Source organism: Triticum dicoccoides, chromosome 2B, assembly GCF_002162155.2.
Source record: "Triticum dicoccoides isolate Atlit2015 ecotype Zavitan chromosome 2B, WEW_v2.0, whole genome shotgun sequence".
NCBI classification, from domain to species: Eukaryota; Viridiplantae; Streptophyta; class Magnoliopsida; order Poales; family Poaceae; genus Triticum; species Triticum dicoccoides.
This window is the reverse complement of record NC_041383.1, coordinates 800,962,452-800,978,016: the sequence shown is the minus strand read 5'-3', so window position 1 is coordinate 800,978,016 and position 15,565 is coordinate 800,962,452. Positions and strand designations below refer to the sequence as shown.

Here is a 15,565-nt window from a genome sequence, read left to right as displayed (position 1 = left end):
GGCAGAGCAGAGAGCTGCATTTCATTGATCAAAAGTTTCTGAATTCCTAATTTCTTCTCTTTTTTTCCAACATATTTAAATGTTGGTCACTTCTTCTCTTTTTGTTTCAACATTTAAACAACTTTAACCAACATTTAAACTAGGTGAATTTCTCAAACAATTTCAAGATTACAAATTCCTTCATAATTCATGCCTTTCCATACATTTTCAACATTACAACCAGTGCGATTACCATACTTACAAATGCCCAAAAGTATTTGCAAATGGGTATTGGTAGTGCTTGATCTTCAAGCTTCCTAACCTTCTTCTTCAACATCCTAAGCTCAATAGCTAGCTCTCTGTCAGTGCGTGCTTCGCCATCCATCTCTTCTTCCAGAGCTCGTGGTGTGGCCACTTTCGTTCGTGGCAGCATGCGCAACCATTCTTCATGCTCTTCTTGCAGTTCATTCATCAGAGTCTTGGCCAGAGCATCGACCCAAAGAAAGAAGCATGTCACCTGCATGAACACCAAACAGATCAACCCATTGCTCAAACATCCCGACGACGAAAATGGTGCAATTGCCCTGATTCTTACCCCATTCTCGCTGCACACGTAGAACGGACGATTCTGGTTCCTCGGTGTCTGAGAAACCCTTCGATCAACGCCCGCCCGGCACCGCGGACAGACGAAGACAGGCATGTCCACACGCGCCCGGCTCTGCATCCGCGAGGTGGTGCGGGAGCTTGACGAAGACATGGAGCTCGGAGCCGAAGGGGATCTCAACGCCGCCGCGCCCTCCACTGCTAGCTTCCCACCACCGCGCCCTCCACAGCTAGCTTCCCGCCGCCGTGCTCTCTCTCGCCGTGGTCACCGCCGTGCTCTCTGTCGCCGTGGTCACCGCCGCTGTCGCCCGCTTATATAGCACACCCGCCAACGGCTCTCTGCTCAACGACTCTTTGCTGGGTCCCACAAGCCACGCGTGCAATGGTCTGAATAAAATTGGCCGTTTCTGCCGCCTGGTCCCACCTGTAAGGGCCGAGTCAAAAGGTTGACCTGACGGAGACGGCAGAGTTCACGGAACGAGTCGGTGCGCACGGACTAGGGGCAAAACTGAGCACAATTCGCATCTGAGGGCAAAACTGAGCACATGGACACCACTGAGGGCAAAAGGATAATTAACCCTTAGTAGTATCCCTTGCCTTGCACAAATGGGCTAAGTGAGCCTCTAGGATTTATTAGGAATTTCTGAAATAGTTATTGAGCTGCCCCAATATAGACTAAATTCCAGCACTATCTTGTACATATTGAATAGCACACATGTACCAGCTGCCTCCTTTTTTTAGTGGCTTGATTAGAGAGCATCTTCTTCCTCCCGATGGAGCGCATCGGCATCACCTTCCCCTTGGCTTCCAAAGATCCAGATCCAAGTAGTTAGCCATCTCCGATCTCATCTCAAATAATCTTAGTGGGGAGAGAGCCAGAGAGGTGCTTGGTGGAGGCGGCGGTCTGTTGCCCCGGCACGGCTTGCGACCATGGGGGGCGCACGTGCGACCTAGGAGGGCTTGCCGTGGTCATGCCCGGCGAGGAGGTGCTAGCCGAGGATGCCAAGACCGACGATGACGGGGTCCTAGGTCATGAACTCCATGTCGACCGGGAAGAGGTGCCGCCTGGAGATGCCAATACGGATGTCGGTGAAGATCGGTCGACGTGCATGCCCTGGGATGCCGGTGAATCCTTGGTGCTCGACTACGCTTCCTCCGATCGCACAGGTACTTTGAAAATATGCTTTATCAAAAGTAGCGGGTGCATATTCTAAATTGCAACCTATAGGTGAGTAACTTCATATACAGGATTTGTGAAGCCTTGACGTCTCAATTTATATTAATATTTCTGAAGGTTAAGACACCTCAATGTTTACTCATATAAAAGGCTCTCAAAACAAACTATTATTCAAACATAAAATGTAAAATACAATATGACTTAAGGATCAACGTATAGACAATGGAGTAGGATTCTTCTCATTCTTCTTTTTACATTTCTCTATTTTTACTTTTCAATCGGCGCTAAAGAGCATAACGTCACCGAAGATGAACTGCATCAAGGAATCATCCTTGTCCAGGTCGACTCTAGTGTACCAGTCGTCATATGTGGGGAGCTGCATCCATGCGTTATCCTCTTCCGCAAGGGCTGCGGTGTACCAAGCGTTGCCAAAGTTGTCCTCATCAGCGCTGGCACCGGCGTACACAGGTTGCATCCCTTCTTTGTCTTTGTTGGCGCCACCGGTGAGGAACTCCATATTTTCCATGCTCGTGTCGCCACCATCAGTGAGGAACGGCTTCTTTCCCTTGCGCACGTAGGCAACATCGGACTCTACCCGTATGGGATCGTTGTGCGTGCCGATGCCACTGAGCACAGACTGCATTGGATACTTGTCTGATTCTATGCCACCAAGCACATAATGCTTGGGATCCTTGTCTGAGTCGGCACCATCAGACACGTGCTCCATCAAATCCTTGTATGTGTCGACGCCGCCGGGCACAGACTGCATTGGATCCTCATATGTGTCGGCATCACTGGATAAATCGATCAACGGAGCCACGGTGTTCTTTTTGAAGACTCGACACGATGCATAGGCGTCCTGAACATATTAACCATTAGGGGGTGTATGAGAGTTGTGGAGCTCGGTTACAACTTAATCAAGAAAAGAAAGAAATGGAGATATACCTGAATGTGGTGGTTGTGTTGGCCGTGAAGACGATACTCGTGCATGACCCAGTCGGTGTGTGTGCCACCAGGCGCACGGCCGGTGTGGCACAAGTGTCTTCTTCATGCCGACGATGACGCCGTTGTGCATGACGGGGCGATCCTTCCCGGTGAATTTCCAGAACCCGGCGACCGTTGCCCGCCCTATGCGAAGCCCGTTGGGGTACTTTCGGGCCCTGACCGCGAACAAGTACCACTCCACATTGGCCCCGGCGTCGTGTGGGCTGGGCGAGAAGGACTTGTCTGCACATGCATGGTTGATGAAAGGCAAGTCAATACTACATGTTATTGGCCCGGGCGGTCTCTGCACGTACGGACATGTAGGTGACGTGCCTGGCAGCTCCCAGGGCTCGTGCTTGTACATATGGACCTCGGGGATGAAGGCGTGGTGGCCGTGGACCTTGCGGAGGAGGTAGTAGGTCACGAGCTCCTGGTAGGTAGGGTGGAAGCGGAAGCCCGGCTCCGGCTCCGGCTGGAGGAGACCCAAAGCCAATGGCTGCACCGGTGCAATATCCGACATGGCTGGAGCCGCTCTCACCTTGGGCTTTGTTGGTTTCTGTGTTTTTTCTACTGTATAAATGAAAATAAGAGGTCAACAGGGGGAGGAGGCTTTGATTGAGAAAATGGTGAGGGAGTAAAAGTACAATCAATTACCCTGGGGTAAAAGTGAAAAGAGGAAGTCGATGCGTGAATCACGGTGTGGATTCAAACCCTGTCCATCTTGGGCGCTCTCTCTTGTTTTCTTCTCTGTTGCTGGACAGAATCTTGTTTTCTGTTGTGGATTTGAGATAATTGCTGGGTGCTTTTGGAGGGATTTCGATCGGTGTGTGATTGTGAGACGGACGGGGATTTCATCCTTCTTATATATATATATATATATATAGGTTCTGCCCGCGATTACACATGCGTGGACAGGTAGGGTGCCTCCTGAAAGCGCGTCAACATCCCGTGGTCACTGTTTCCTCCTCATCCGTGTGCACCAACTCAACTGAGATCACAAGCGATCTGCTTCTTGGGAGCCAATCACGCAACGCCACCGCTGCACTGCACACACACACCAAAATCCAAAAGTTCCATCTACCCCCATCGCTCTCTCCCTCTCTCTCTTCTCGACGTTGCCTTCTCTGTAGATCGTACGTTATTTTATTATTATAATATATCTCCATTTATACACAGCAAAATAATAAATATATTTTTTGACATAATCCTAAGTTAATGTAAAGATTTCTATTATTCTATGTAAAACACGGGTGCCAGTTATTTTTGAACAATATTTTTACCTATTTCATTGTTTCAATAAAGTTATTTTTATCAGTTATTTCCGTTTTTACTCGTTTCTTTCAGTTTTGCTAGGGTTTGTGTCATGTTCAGGAAGACGAGACGGCGGCGGCTCCCTGAAGATGGAATAAAGGTCTCCCTGCCTAGTCCCCGTTCCGGCGGCGCGTCTAGCACCGTTGGTGGGCGTGTGGAGGTGTGTCTCCTGCGGATCTATCTGTGGTGGATTTGCTCGGAGCTCGTCGTTGTTCGTCTATGTTCGCGTGTCTTTGGATTAAATCTTTCTGATCTACGTTATTCTTCATCTCGGCGGTTGCTGTTCTGGTGCGCTGGTCCTATGGGGCGTTAGCACGACGACTTACCGACTGTCTACCACAACAAGTTATGCCCGACTCCGGCGATGGAGGGGCGATGACGGCGGCGCGCCTTCGGCTCGCTTCAGTGCTGGTAGTCGTCGCTAGGTGGTCTATGAATCTGGATGTAATTTTTATTATTTCTGGTATTCGTTGTACTGGCATGATTCAAAATGAATATATCAAAAAATTTCTCGCAAAAAAAAAGATTTAAACTAACTGATTGAAGCAAATTCACGGATCCGAAAATTACAAGCGTTATTGCAAATATTTTTTTTCCATGAGGACCCAGAGGCATATGAGTAGAAACAACATCACACTTGAGTTGGAAACCCTTATATGAACCTTAAGTACATATGAGTAGATTACTTAGTAGTGGCGTCAAAACTTTCTAGGGTGCCAAATTACCAATGAGTCGGGCCCGCATAACAATGAGTGGCGTTAGTGGATGTAATATTGCCTAACAGCGTCAACACTTAGAAACCAAAGCCTTGTACTAATTTCCTCTGCCATTTCTGTCAATGCGCCAGTTTGCTTCCTTGCTTGGAACCTCAGTACTAGCATGAGCAACACTTTCTTGCTATCAAACGGTTCACGTGTGCAGATTGTTTCAGGATATGTTTGTTAGAAGTTGGTGTACGATGCCGCCATGGGAATATGACCACATGTTTCAAGACATGGTTAGCATGGCGTTAAGGGATCCCCTCCATTCCCGGTGCTTGTTCATTCCTATTCTTATGCATAGTGTCATTCCGTTGCACACCATGCAGATCCTGACTAAATTGTTGTAACCTAGTGTCAGAAAAGAACAAGGAAAGAGACATCAAGGGAATGGGATGGGTCTCAAGCTATCCCTATGCAAGTGCTCAAGGAAAGAACAAGTTCAGAAACAGAGGAGAAGATGCAGACTACTACTCAAGTTTTCTCCTCTGTTCCCTCCCTCCCTTCCTCAGGTAACAGAGGGGACATTAAGGACAAAACGGGGGCTACACTCAAATTCCATGAGACCTGAAAGGCAATGTGACGGTGAACCTCCAATTCCAATCCAAGCAATAAAACGCTACTTTCCTCTTTACAGCCAGATCCATACATGTTCGGATGCAAAGGCCATAAATTTGTTCAAATAGCAGCTGAAGCATATGATTTCATACCTCCATCCAATCATAATGAGGCGTCGGTGCGCTACAATGTCAGCCAAAACACAGAACGTGCGCTGCCGCTACTTTTTTCGACAAAGGGAATATATTAATATCAAGATGATACCAATTACACCCAGCCTCTGCAACAACATAATATCCAGATCAAGTCTAGACATTACGGATGCACACAGCCAAACAATAAAAGAAGAAGAAAAAAGAAAACAAAGGCCCAGTCGAAACAAAGAGAGGCTCGCAGCAGCAAGAGCACAACCAGTGATGGCAACACCTAGACTCCGAAAAAGATTCTCCAAAAACGAACGCCTTCAAGAAGGTTATAGTGCACAAACACCATCGTCGTCCGGTCCAACCATCATAGTCAGATCCTGGGTTTTCACCCTGGAAAAGGTCCAATCTCCAAACAATGCCTTCAACAAGAAAACGATTAGGAAGCCGCCATTGCCAGGTACAAGACCTAGGGTTTTCACCCGGAAACTGAGACCGCCAAGAACGAAGTCTGCCAGTGTCGCCGCCCCACTCGCCGAGATTACTGCCGCAAGATTCCAATTGTCCGACACGCAAATTTCTTCCGATCTGCCCCATCCAGTCTTCTTCTTACATCACTGCCATTACCAAGAAGTTTCACACAGTATGAGTGCGTAGAACCTCTGGCCTTCGATCCATCTTGACATACCCACCTCCGTTAATCCCTGGCCGACGAGGTGGATAGTACGATGTGGTGGCGCCGCCGCTTGTTCCTCGTCACGGTGATCTGTGCGCAGCGCCGAAGATCTCGGGCAAAGGCCACACAACGGTACCAGACAAGGAACATCAGTGGGCAGCCGCGGATGGCATCATGCCCCTCGCCTCCATCACTGTGGACGACCGCGGCTGGAGGGGCGCGTGCCTCGCCAGATTGCGACCGAACGGCGCTGTCCATGCCGGGATCGGCGCCACGATCTTGGCCAGGTTGTCTTGGCAGATCAGATCAGATCAACAATGGATGTGGGGATAGGAGAATGAGCTAGGGCGAGGGAGAAAATTAAGGAAAAACTAAGGACGCCCCGCCGCCGCCGTCCGCCGTCGGACGGCCTCCTCCAGCGGCGGCGGGGGTGGGGAAGGAGGTGAGGGAGGGGCCGCCGGCGGCTGGAGGTTGGATTCCCCCGTGTCGCCCGGTTGAGGACGACGCGCTGCCGCTACTTGATATATGAAGCTAGCTAGCTAGTTAGTATCCCAAATTCCAGTGTCAGCAAGGAAGTAGCAGTGGCACACAATGCATACGCAAACTAAAATCAAACGGCGATATGCATTACTAAACTGAAAGAGAATACATTACGCACAACGATTCCAATAGATTGTTGTCAAATAATAACAGAGTCAACACTTAGGAACCAAAGGCTCGCATTCATTTCCGCGGCTATTTGTGTCGATGCGCCACTTTGGTGCAAAAAAAAAGTACTGGCACCATATCAACTTACTTTGTACCAAAATCAATGTGCTCCTGCGTACCGAACCCCCAAAGCATCTGAACCGCATTGCTCCTGAGCAGCTGCTACTCCTTCACCTTGAGCCACTCTCCAGCAGCTATATATATTGCGTACTTTAGCAGACTCAAACCTGGATCAGCAGAATAAACAAACTTATAACAAATGACATATCTCAGGAAAAATAATTGTAATGCGAATGGGTGATACTTCCCGATGCCTTGCAGAAATTTGCAACATGATGAAGAACAACAAGGAGGAATATAATGGTGATAAATAGTACTAGTACTGTAGAATTCTGATTCAGTTAAAGAATGGCTTGTAGAAAGGAGATGATAGGTGAAGGTAGCGGACACCTCTACGACACGAGGTGCGATCTAGCGAGGCAATGCATGAATCCAGCTCGATTCGCTGGTGAAGGCAGCCGTCGTCACCGACGGTGGCGGAACCGAAACCAGCTAAGAGCTAATTACTAACTGACTCAATCGATTGATGATTAGCTTGGCCTTGGGAGAGAACTCCTGGCCAAGCCAGAAGAGCTTCCAGGCCTACACGGTACCGGTGTGAATCTGATGATGAAGAAGGTGAGCCCGCCGGCACCACGCCGGCAGCAGCAGCACACTTCGCCCAACTGCGGGGCACATCAGACTGTTGTTGCAGCTCTCTCTCTCTCTCTCACTCATGACTAGAGGTAGAAGGAGGAGGGGCACAATACACAGGAGTTTCACCGGGCTGCACACAGCCCGTTACTATTCCCAGAGCACCAACTCACGTACAAACACACACTTATGGCCGTGGATTTGTAGTCTCACAGCAGCGTAGCACTCAAGTTTATGTTCCCCACCTCCTCCACTCGCCAGAGCGTGCGATTCATGGGCTTCGGCCGCGCTCTTGCCAGCCACTAACACGTACAACGCGGCCTGCCATTCAACTGTCCGCTACGCGCTGCCGCTAATGTCGCTAACAACACAGGCGTATGCAGTGGAACCCAACATGAGCCTAGCTCACGCACCACCAGACCACACACACGCACACCACGAGCATACGCACACACGCACACTTTGCCACGGCTTCCGCTGTGCCCCCGCACGTCCCGCGCACACCCGACGCGCCCGCCGAGTCCGACCGCATCAGTGTATCCCGCACGTCCCGCGCGCACCCACGCGCCCCGACGAGTCCGACCACACACGTCGTGGCTTATTTCAACACGGACCGCGCCCACCCATGCCAGCGCCAGGCGTGCCACAAGACCCACAGCCACACCGGGTTGCAGGAGCTCGCTGGCCAGTGGCCACCGTTTCCTCACCTACCTCCACAACGACTCGGTCTCCCCCACGCGGATGGAGACGCCGAGATGCTCGTCACCACACCCAACCGCAGACCCATCCCCATGGCCTCGGCCGGCCGCCGCCTCCGCAGACCTCACCAGGGCCGCCGCCCCGCTTCGATGATGGCCATTGCCATGGGAGGGAGGTTGGGTGAAGAAGGGAGGAGGATTGGTATTCTATTCAGGTTTGCACACTCTCAACTTGACTTTGGGGTGGCCGGGCAGGCAGGCAGGCGTCTTAAGTAGCTGATCATGAGACACTGACCATTGGGTCCCGCAAAGCAGCCAGCTGGCAGGCATGGCACGTTGACACTTATCTGTTTACGCGCTTTCTCTACCTTGCACGCCATATGCACATGATGAAGTGACGTGCCACCTGTTGGAAATAATCTTGACATGTGACTTAGTGCACGTGCATGTGTACACATTGTGTGAGTATTAGCCGGTGCATGGCTGAGTTAGTCGTTAGCTGGATGCATAGGTTAGTTGGTGAGCTAGCTAAAAGATAGGATAGTTGATCCGCATGGACTGAGGGCATCTCCAGCCGTTGGCCACAAGGAGGGGCAAAAAATCGACCCCTAGGGACGCACCGACGCTAAACCGCGCACTGGGGGCGTGATGCCCCCCAGTCGCGGCGCCCACGGTTAGTCAAAAAAGTCAAATACGGCGCAAAAACGACTCAAATTTAACGCAAACATCGGTGAGTTCGTTCAAACTTAAACATATTTTACAAGAAAATAAAAGAAAAACTACCGCGGGCTACCCCCGCCGTCTCCCTCGCCGCCCGCCTCGCCACCCGCCCACGCGGTTCTACATGCCGAGGAGGCTGTAGAACCGCGTGTAGTCACCGCCGTCGTCGTCATCGTCGTCGCCCCCGCCTACGCCTCCGCCGTCCCTGCTGCATCTCTCCCCCGGTTGGCGCGGCGGGTTGGACGGTCCGGGGGCGGCGTCGTCGTCGTCGTCGTCGTCGCTGTCGAGGACCACGACGCAGTGCTCGTCCTCGCGCCCACGCTTGCGGGCGGCGATCTCCTCCAGGGCTCGGCGCTGCCGCACCATCTCGTCGCGGAGGTAGTCGTCCCGCGCCCACCGCATCGCGTCCTCGTCGGAGAAGCCGCGCCGGGCTATCTCCTCGTACTCCGCGGGGAGGCCGGGCTCCGGCTTGGGCTCGACGAGGACGAAGCGGCCGGTGGGTGGAGAGGCGTTGGCGCCGATGCGGACGCTGGAGCTGCGGGTGCGCGCGCTGACCGGCGTGCCCTGGGGCTCCGGCTTGACGGGGCGGAGGCAGGGCGAGCCGCCGGACGAGGAGGAGGACCCCTCGGTCTCCATGCGCCTCGGGGTCCAGGAGCTTCCCCGGCGGCGTGAGAAGGAAGGAGGAGCGGGGTACTCGAGGCGCGGCGTGTTGCCGCCCTCGATGTACTCGAGGACGGCCTCCAATGTGCGCCCGGGCACGCCCCACCACCGACGCTGGCTGGCAGCGTTGAGCCTGCCGGAGGGCACGACGCCGTTGGTGACCTCGAGCTGCTGGGCGTGACGGCGGCGGAAGTAAGGGTCCCAGAGCGGGCTGTCGGAGACGTACCGTGGCCCCTCCCTCGCCACACGCGGCAGGTTCGAGCGGATGCGTGCGATCTCCGCACGCCGCGCCGCGCCAGTGCGTACCGGGGGCACCGGCACGCCGCCCACGCTGATCCTCCACGCCCCGGGGACCCGCATGTCCCGCGGGACCGGGTACTCGGCCTCGTAAAGGAGGCGAGCCTCGTCTTCATGAAGATGGCGGCGGCCGAAGCCGTTCACCGCCGCGCCGTCGCCTGGGAAGCGCTCGGCCATGGGTGTGAACTGGAGACGGCGAAAGAGAGGAGAGGAGAGGGAGGAACGACGACGGCGGGAGAGTGTGAGTCGCGGAGTGCACCGGGGCGCGTCATATATAGGCCGAGGTGCGCGTGCCACCGTGTGTACGCGTGGCGGGCGAGGGAGGGCGAGGGACGCGCGTCGTCCGGTCTTCACTGCGCCGCCCGTGAGGCATCAATGGTGCAGGCTGACCGGTGCGGCAGCGCGCGGCAGTTTTGGCATTGATTCGCCGCGGAAAACGAGGCGATGAGGACGACGAAGGGCCGAGAAGAGAGCCGTGTCGCTGACGCGGCGGGCACGCGGCTTTTTCGCGCCAAAACTGTTCGCCCGGCGCCCCCCAGCGCGCCGGGTTCGGGCGCCGGCGCTGTTTTCGGCCCAAGCTGGCGAAAATCGGGCTCCTGGGGGCGCGACTGGGTCGTTTTTTCGGCGCCGACGCGAAAAAAACGCCTGGGGAGGCCTTCCTGGGGCGCGGCTGGAGATGCCCTAAGTGATTCAGTCATCGGGTGCATGGTAGTGGACGGTTGGCCGGCCGAGTTATCATCAGCATGGAGCGACTCCAGGAGGTGGAGGTGGAGGTGGACGTGCGTACGGGGATTAGTTTCCCGGAGATGTGGCTGGCTAGTGCGTGCGTGGGTTGAGTCCCCTGTGTATATATGTTTTTTTTAGAACATAGACGTCAGAGACGTCCGGCTTTAAATTAATAAAGCCCCCAAACTAAGGCAGAGTAGCACAACCACCGACCGAAACAACATAAGCTAACACGACTGATACGAGGATAGGCCGCTAAATGAGCGCACAGTTGCGTTACAAGGCGGAGAAACGGCCCAAAAGCAACGAGCACGCAGGCTCGGAAGGTTCTAAGACCAAAAAGGGGGGTTGCCCATCCCTATGCGGCACCCAGTTGAGCAGGCGACGGAGCTCGAGCCTCAGAGTAGACGGCGTGGAGACGACAGATAGCTTGGCGGTGGAGATCAGAGTCCTGTTGTCTTCCCAGCGATGCCCATTGCTGCAAGAAAACGATGCATTTGAAGATAACGTCAGCGGGATGCGAGGGAAACACCCCCTCAATAGTATACTTGTTACGGGTATTCCAAATAGCCCATAGCATAGCCGCCGCACAAGTCCACATGACCCTACGAGACGCGCCTTGAAACCCAGATAAGGAAGATACGAGCTCAGGTCGGGAGCGTGGATCCTAATCCACTCCCGCGGCCTCCCGGACCGCGCTCCAAGCGAAACGAGCCAGGGAGCAAAGGAAGAAGGTGTGGTCAGCGTCTTCCGGGACCCCACATAGCGCACAGGGGCCGGAGGTGGGGCCGTTGCGTTTAGCGAGGTTAATAGAGGTAGGAAGGCGATCTTGACAAAGTTGCCAAAGGAAGACCTTAATTTTGAGCGGGATCTTTGCCTTCCAAAGCCCCGTGGCTGCCGCCGGGATCTGACCGTGGCATAGCTCTCTGTACATGGATTTGACAGAGAATTTGCCGGAGCTCGCAAGTCTCCACGAGATCAGGTCCGCGGATTCCGACAGTCGGGCGTCCGCAAGTAGCGTCAGAAGGCGGTCCTAGTCTGCCAACTCCGGCCCGATTAGCTCACGTCTGAAGTTAATACAGGGGGGGAGGTGTTAAGAGCCGAGGCAACCCGTTGTTCGGGTTCGACCGCTAAGGAGTATAGTTGTCGAAACTCCGTCCATAATGGGCGCTGGCCAATCCAGTGATCAAGCCAGAGACGCGTAGAGCGTCCGTTGTTAACCGTAAACTTTGCGCCCCTGGCAAAGATGGGTTTAAGGGATTGAATGGAATTCCAGAAAGGAGACCCACTGGGAGCCGCGTCAAAAAAATCCCCTTGCGGGAAATATTTTGCCCGGAGGAGGTCGATCCAGAGGCCAGTCTCCCCCTGAGTCATTTTCCAGATCCACTTGCACATTAGTGCGATGTTCATCAACTTGGAGTTGATGATCCCGAGACCCCCCTGGGTTTTGGGACGACACACGGCTTGACATTTAACCATGTGGTATTTTCGTTTAGGTCCCGCTCCTTCCCAAAAGAAACGGGACCGCGGTGTGTCAAACTTAGAGTGTACCCCGTCCGCCAGCAAGAACAGACCCATGGCAAACATGGGCAAAGATGAGAGGCTAGTGTTGGTAAGGATTAGTCTTGCCCCTGAAGACATAAAACGGCCCCTCCACGGGCAAACCCTATTCGCCACCTTGGAGGAGAGGGGCTCCCAGTCAGCGATTGTACACTTCTTTGCCGCTATTGGGAGCCCGAGGTAAGTAAACGGGAACTGGCCTAGTTTGCAGTTAAGCAGGTTGGCGACCCGTTGACTTTCTGTCGCATCCATCCCTATGGACACCACCTCACTTTTGTGGAAGTTAATTTTTAGTCCCGACATGAGTTCGAAGCACAACAGTATGGCTTTGACCGAAGCGATACTATGTGTGTCGGGCTCGAAAAGAAGAAGGGTGTCATCCGTGTATTGCAAGTGAGACACTCCTCCCGGGATTAGGTTGTCCACGACACCCCTAATGTGGCCGGCTAGACGAGCCCTGTCTAGCATGGCGCCTAAAGCGTCCGCCACGAAGTTAAAAAGCAACGGCGACGCTGGGTCCCCTTGACGCAGCCCGCGCTTGTTGCGGAAGAAGTTCCCTACTTCTCCGTTCACCGCGATCGCCGTTTGGCCTCCCGAGACCAACTGCATCATGCGGTGAACCCAAACCGACGAGAAACCTCGGTCCAGGAGTACCTGTCGGAGGAACTCCCAGTTCACGCGGTCGTACGCCTTCTCAAAATCGAGTTTGAGGATAATCGCTGGCTGTCGAGCGCGCTTAAGGGAGTGGATAATTTCTTGAAGGACCAGCGGCCCCTCCAAGATGTTTCGGCCCCGAATGAACGCGGACTGGGTTCTACTAATAATGCGGTGGGCTATCGGGGACATGCGAGTAGAACAAGCCTTAGCACAAATTTTAAACAGGACGTTAATTAAAGCAATAGGTCGAAAAAGTCTAATGTGATCCGCACCCGGGACCTTGGGGATCAAAGAGAGAACCCCAAAGTTCAGGCGGGAAATGTCTACCGTACCGCGCATAAAACCATTGCACACGTCAAAAATGGGGTTTTTGAGCACTTGCCAAAACCGCTTGAACATCGCCACCGGCCACCCATCCGGCCCCGGCGCAGTGTCCGATTTCATACCCAGCGTCGCCTTGTCAATCTCCTCCTGGAGGAAGGCTAAGCTCAGGTTCTCGTTTTCCTCGTCCGTGACCCGCAACGCAGGTTCCCACACATCCTCCCTCAGGCGAGCCATGGGTTCCTCCCTAGAACCCATGAGTTGGATGTAGAACTCGTAGATGTGCTGGATGATATCCTGTTGCCGCAGTAGGAGCCCCTGCTCCGATTGAAGACGAAGGATAGCGCACTTACGGCGTCGGCCATTTGCGTATGCGTGGAAGTATTTTGTGTTCGCGTCGCCCTTGAGCGTCCACTTTATTCCACCGCGCCTACGCCAGTACTCTTCCTCGGCCCTGAGGAGGGATTCGACTTGGGCCTCAAGCGCGTAGCGCTGGGCCCAGTCCTGCGCGGAAAAGATGTGCAGATCTGCCGCTGCGTCTAGCTGGGCTAGCTCCTCAGTCAGGCGCACCCTTAACCGCTTATCCGCCCAACCCTGATTAGCTCCCCACCCTTTGAGAGCCGCTCGCATACCCGCCCCTGCGGCAATCCAGAACTCCATGGGGCCGCGTACGCGCCCGATGCAAGCAACGCAATTCGCCCACTTCGAAAGGAAGGTTTGCTCGAAATCCGGAGACTCCAGCCATGCTATTTCGAAGAAGAAACGCGGGCTACGTTTAAGCCTTTCCTCCCCCGAGGAAAGGATGAGGGGGACGTGGTCCGACCCGATCCTAGTTTCTGCGTGTAGAGAGCACAGGGGGAACAGCACCTCCCACTCCGAGGACATAAAAACCCTGTCCAAGACCGAACGCACCGGCGTAAGTTGTTTGTTAGTCCAGGTATATGGAGCCCCCACGCGAGCCACTTCCCTAAGGGCCATGGAAGCAATAGCATTATTAAACATGGCCACCCTTGACCAGTTAATAATACCGTTGTTCTTGTCCGCTCCCGAGCGGATCAAGTTGAAATCATCCCCCACCAACAGAGGAAGGTTGCTCACGCCAACAGCCCTCACCTTTGTCTGAAGCTCTTCCAAGAACTCCAGCGAGAGCGAGTGATTGGCCGGGCCATACACGGCAATCACCACCCACTCCTGAAGAGTGGCGCGTTGCCGCACGTGGGCCGACAGGAAGAAGCGGCCGGCATCCCAAGCCACCACTTCAAGGCAGACTAGGTTAACTCCTAGCAGCAAACCCCCGGAGTGTCCTACCGCAGGCACCCAGTGCCAGACGAAACGCTCCAACGGGTCAACCGCAAGCAAGTCCCGGTGGTTGAAATCGGCCTTGATAGTCTCTTGCAATCCGACCACGTCGATTTCCTCGTTCCTAATGAACTCTCGTAACTGGGTCCGCCTCCCAGCGTGGCCGAAGCCTCGGATATTCCAGAAGATGAAACGCATTAGATGATGCGGTTTCGTAGACGGATACCGCGAGCGGTAACCGCTTTGGCCACGCGCCGTGTCTTGGCAGGACGACGGTTGGGGGAGGACGGTGCAGCCCCTGCTACTTGGTCCTCCTGTTCGGGCCGCACACCTGGCACCAGAGGAGCCCCTGCTTCCTTTGCTACCGGCGCAGCGCGGGCCTGCGCTGCCTTAGCAAGCGCAGCCTGCGCGATTTCCTTCGCACGAATGAGAGACAGCACCTCTTGCGCTTCCCCCTCATCAGCCATCGCGACTCCACTATCCGCTAAGATACCCCTCAAGCACTCATCTGGATAATCTTCAAAAATCGTAAAGCGGGGCATGGGGTTACCTTCGATTTTGAGGTTCTTCTGCGCCTGGAGGAGCTGGGCCCGCTGGAGGGACGGCATGTTGCCCTTGGCGCCCTTCGGACGGGAGCTCGTCCTCTCTTGAGTCGCCGGGGACGCCACCGCCTTGGACCGCCTGGCCGTGGGGATGGGAGCCACCTTGGCCACCGCCACCCGAAGAGCGTCCGGAGGTGGGGGGGAGATGGCCGATGGGGTGTCCCCTGCCCGCCTCCCTGGGGAGGCCAGAGCCATCACCACCGGCCTCTGGACCGACACGCTCGCACGGACCTCGGGGGTGCCCGCTGGCGCCACCGCAGGTGGTTTGCAGCCCGCCATCTTCTTCTGAAGCTTCAACACGCCGCCACCACTGCCGGTCACCACCTTGGGAGGGCTTGCCACAGCCCCTGACGCGTCCACCAGCGCAACCACCGGGGAGACCAGCGTCGAGCGGCCCTCCGAGTCGCAGGACGCCGAGACGCCCTTGTCGATGTC

The 15,565-nt window shown here is 54.5% G+C and overlaps 1 pseudogene; it reads right to left on the bottom strand.

The window, feature by feature from the left end:
- Positions 1-1,903: 1,903 nt before the first annotated feature.
- Positions 1,904-8,686, bottom strand: LOC119366433 (annotated as a pseudogene).
- Between the last annotated feature and the right edge of the window lie 6,879 nt (positions 8,687-15,565).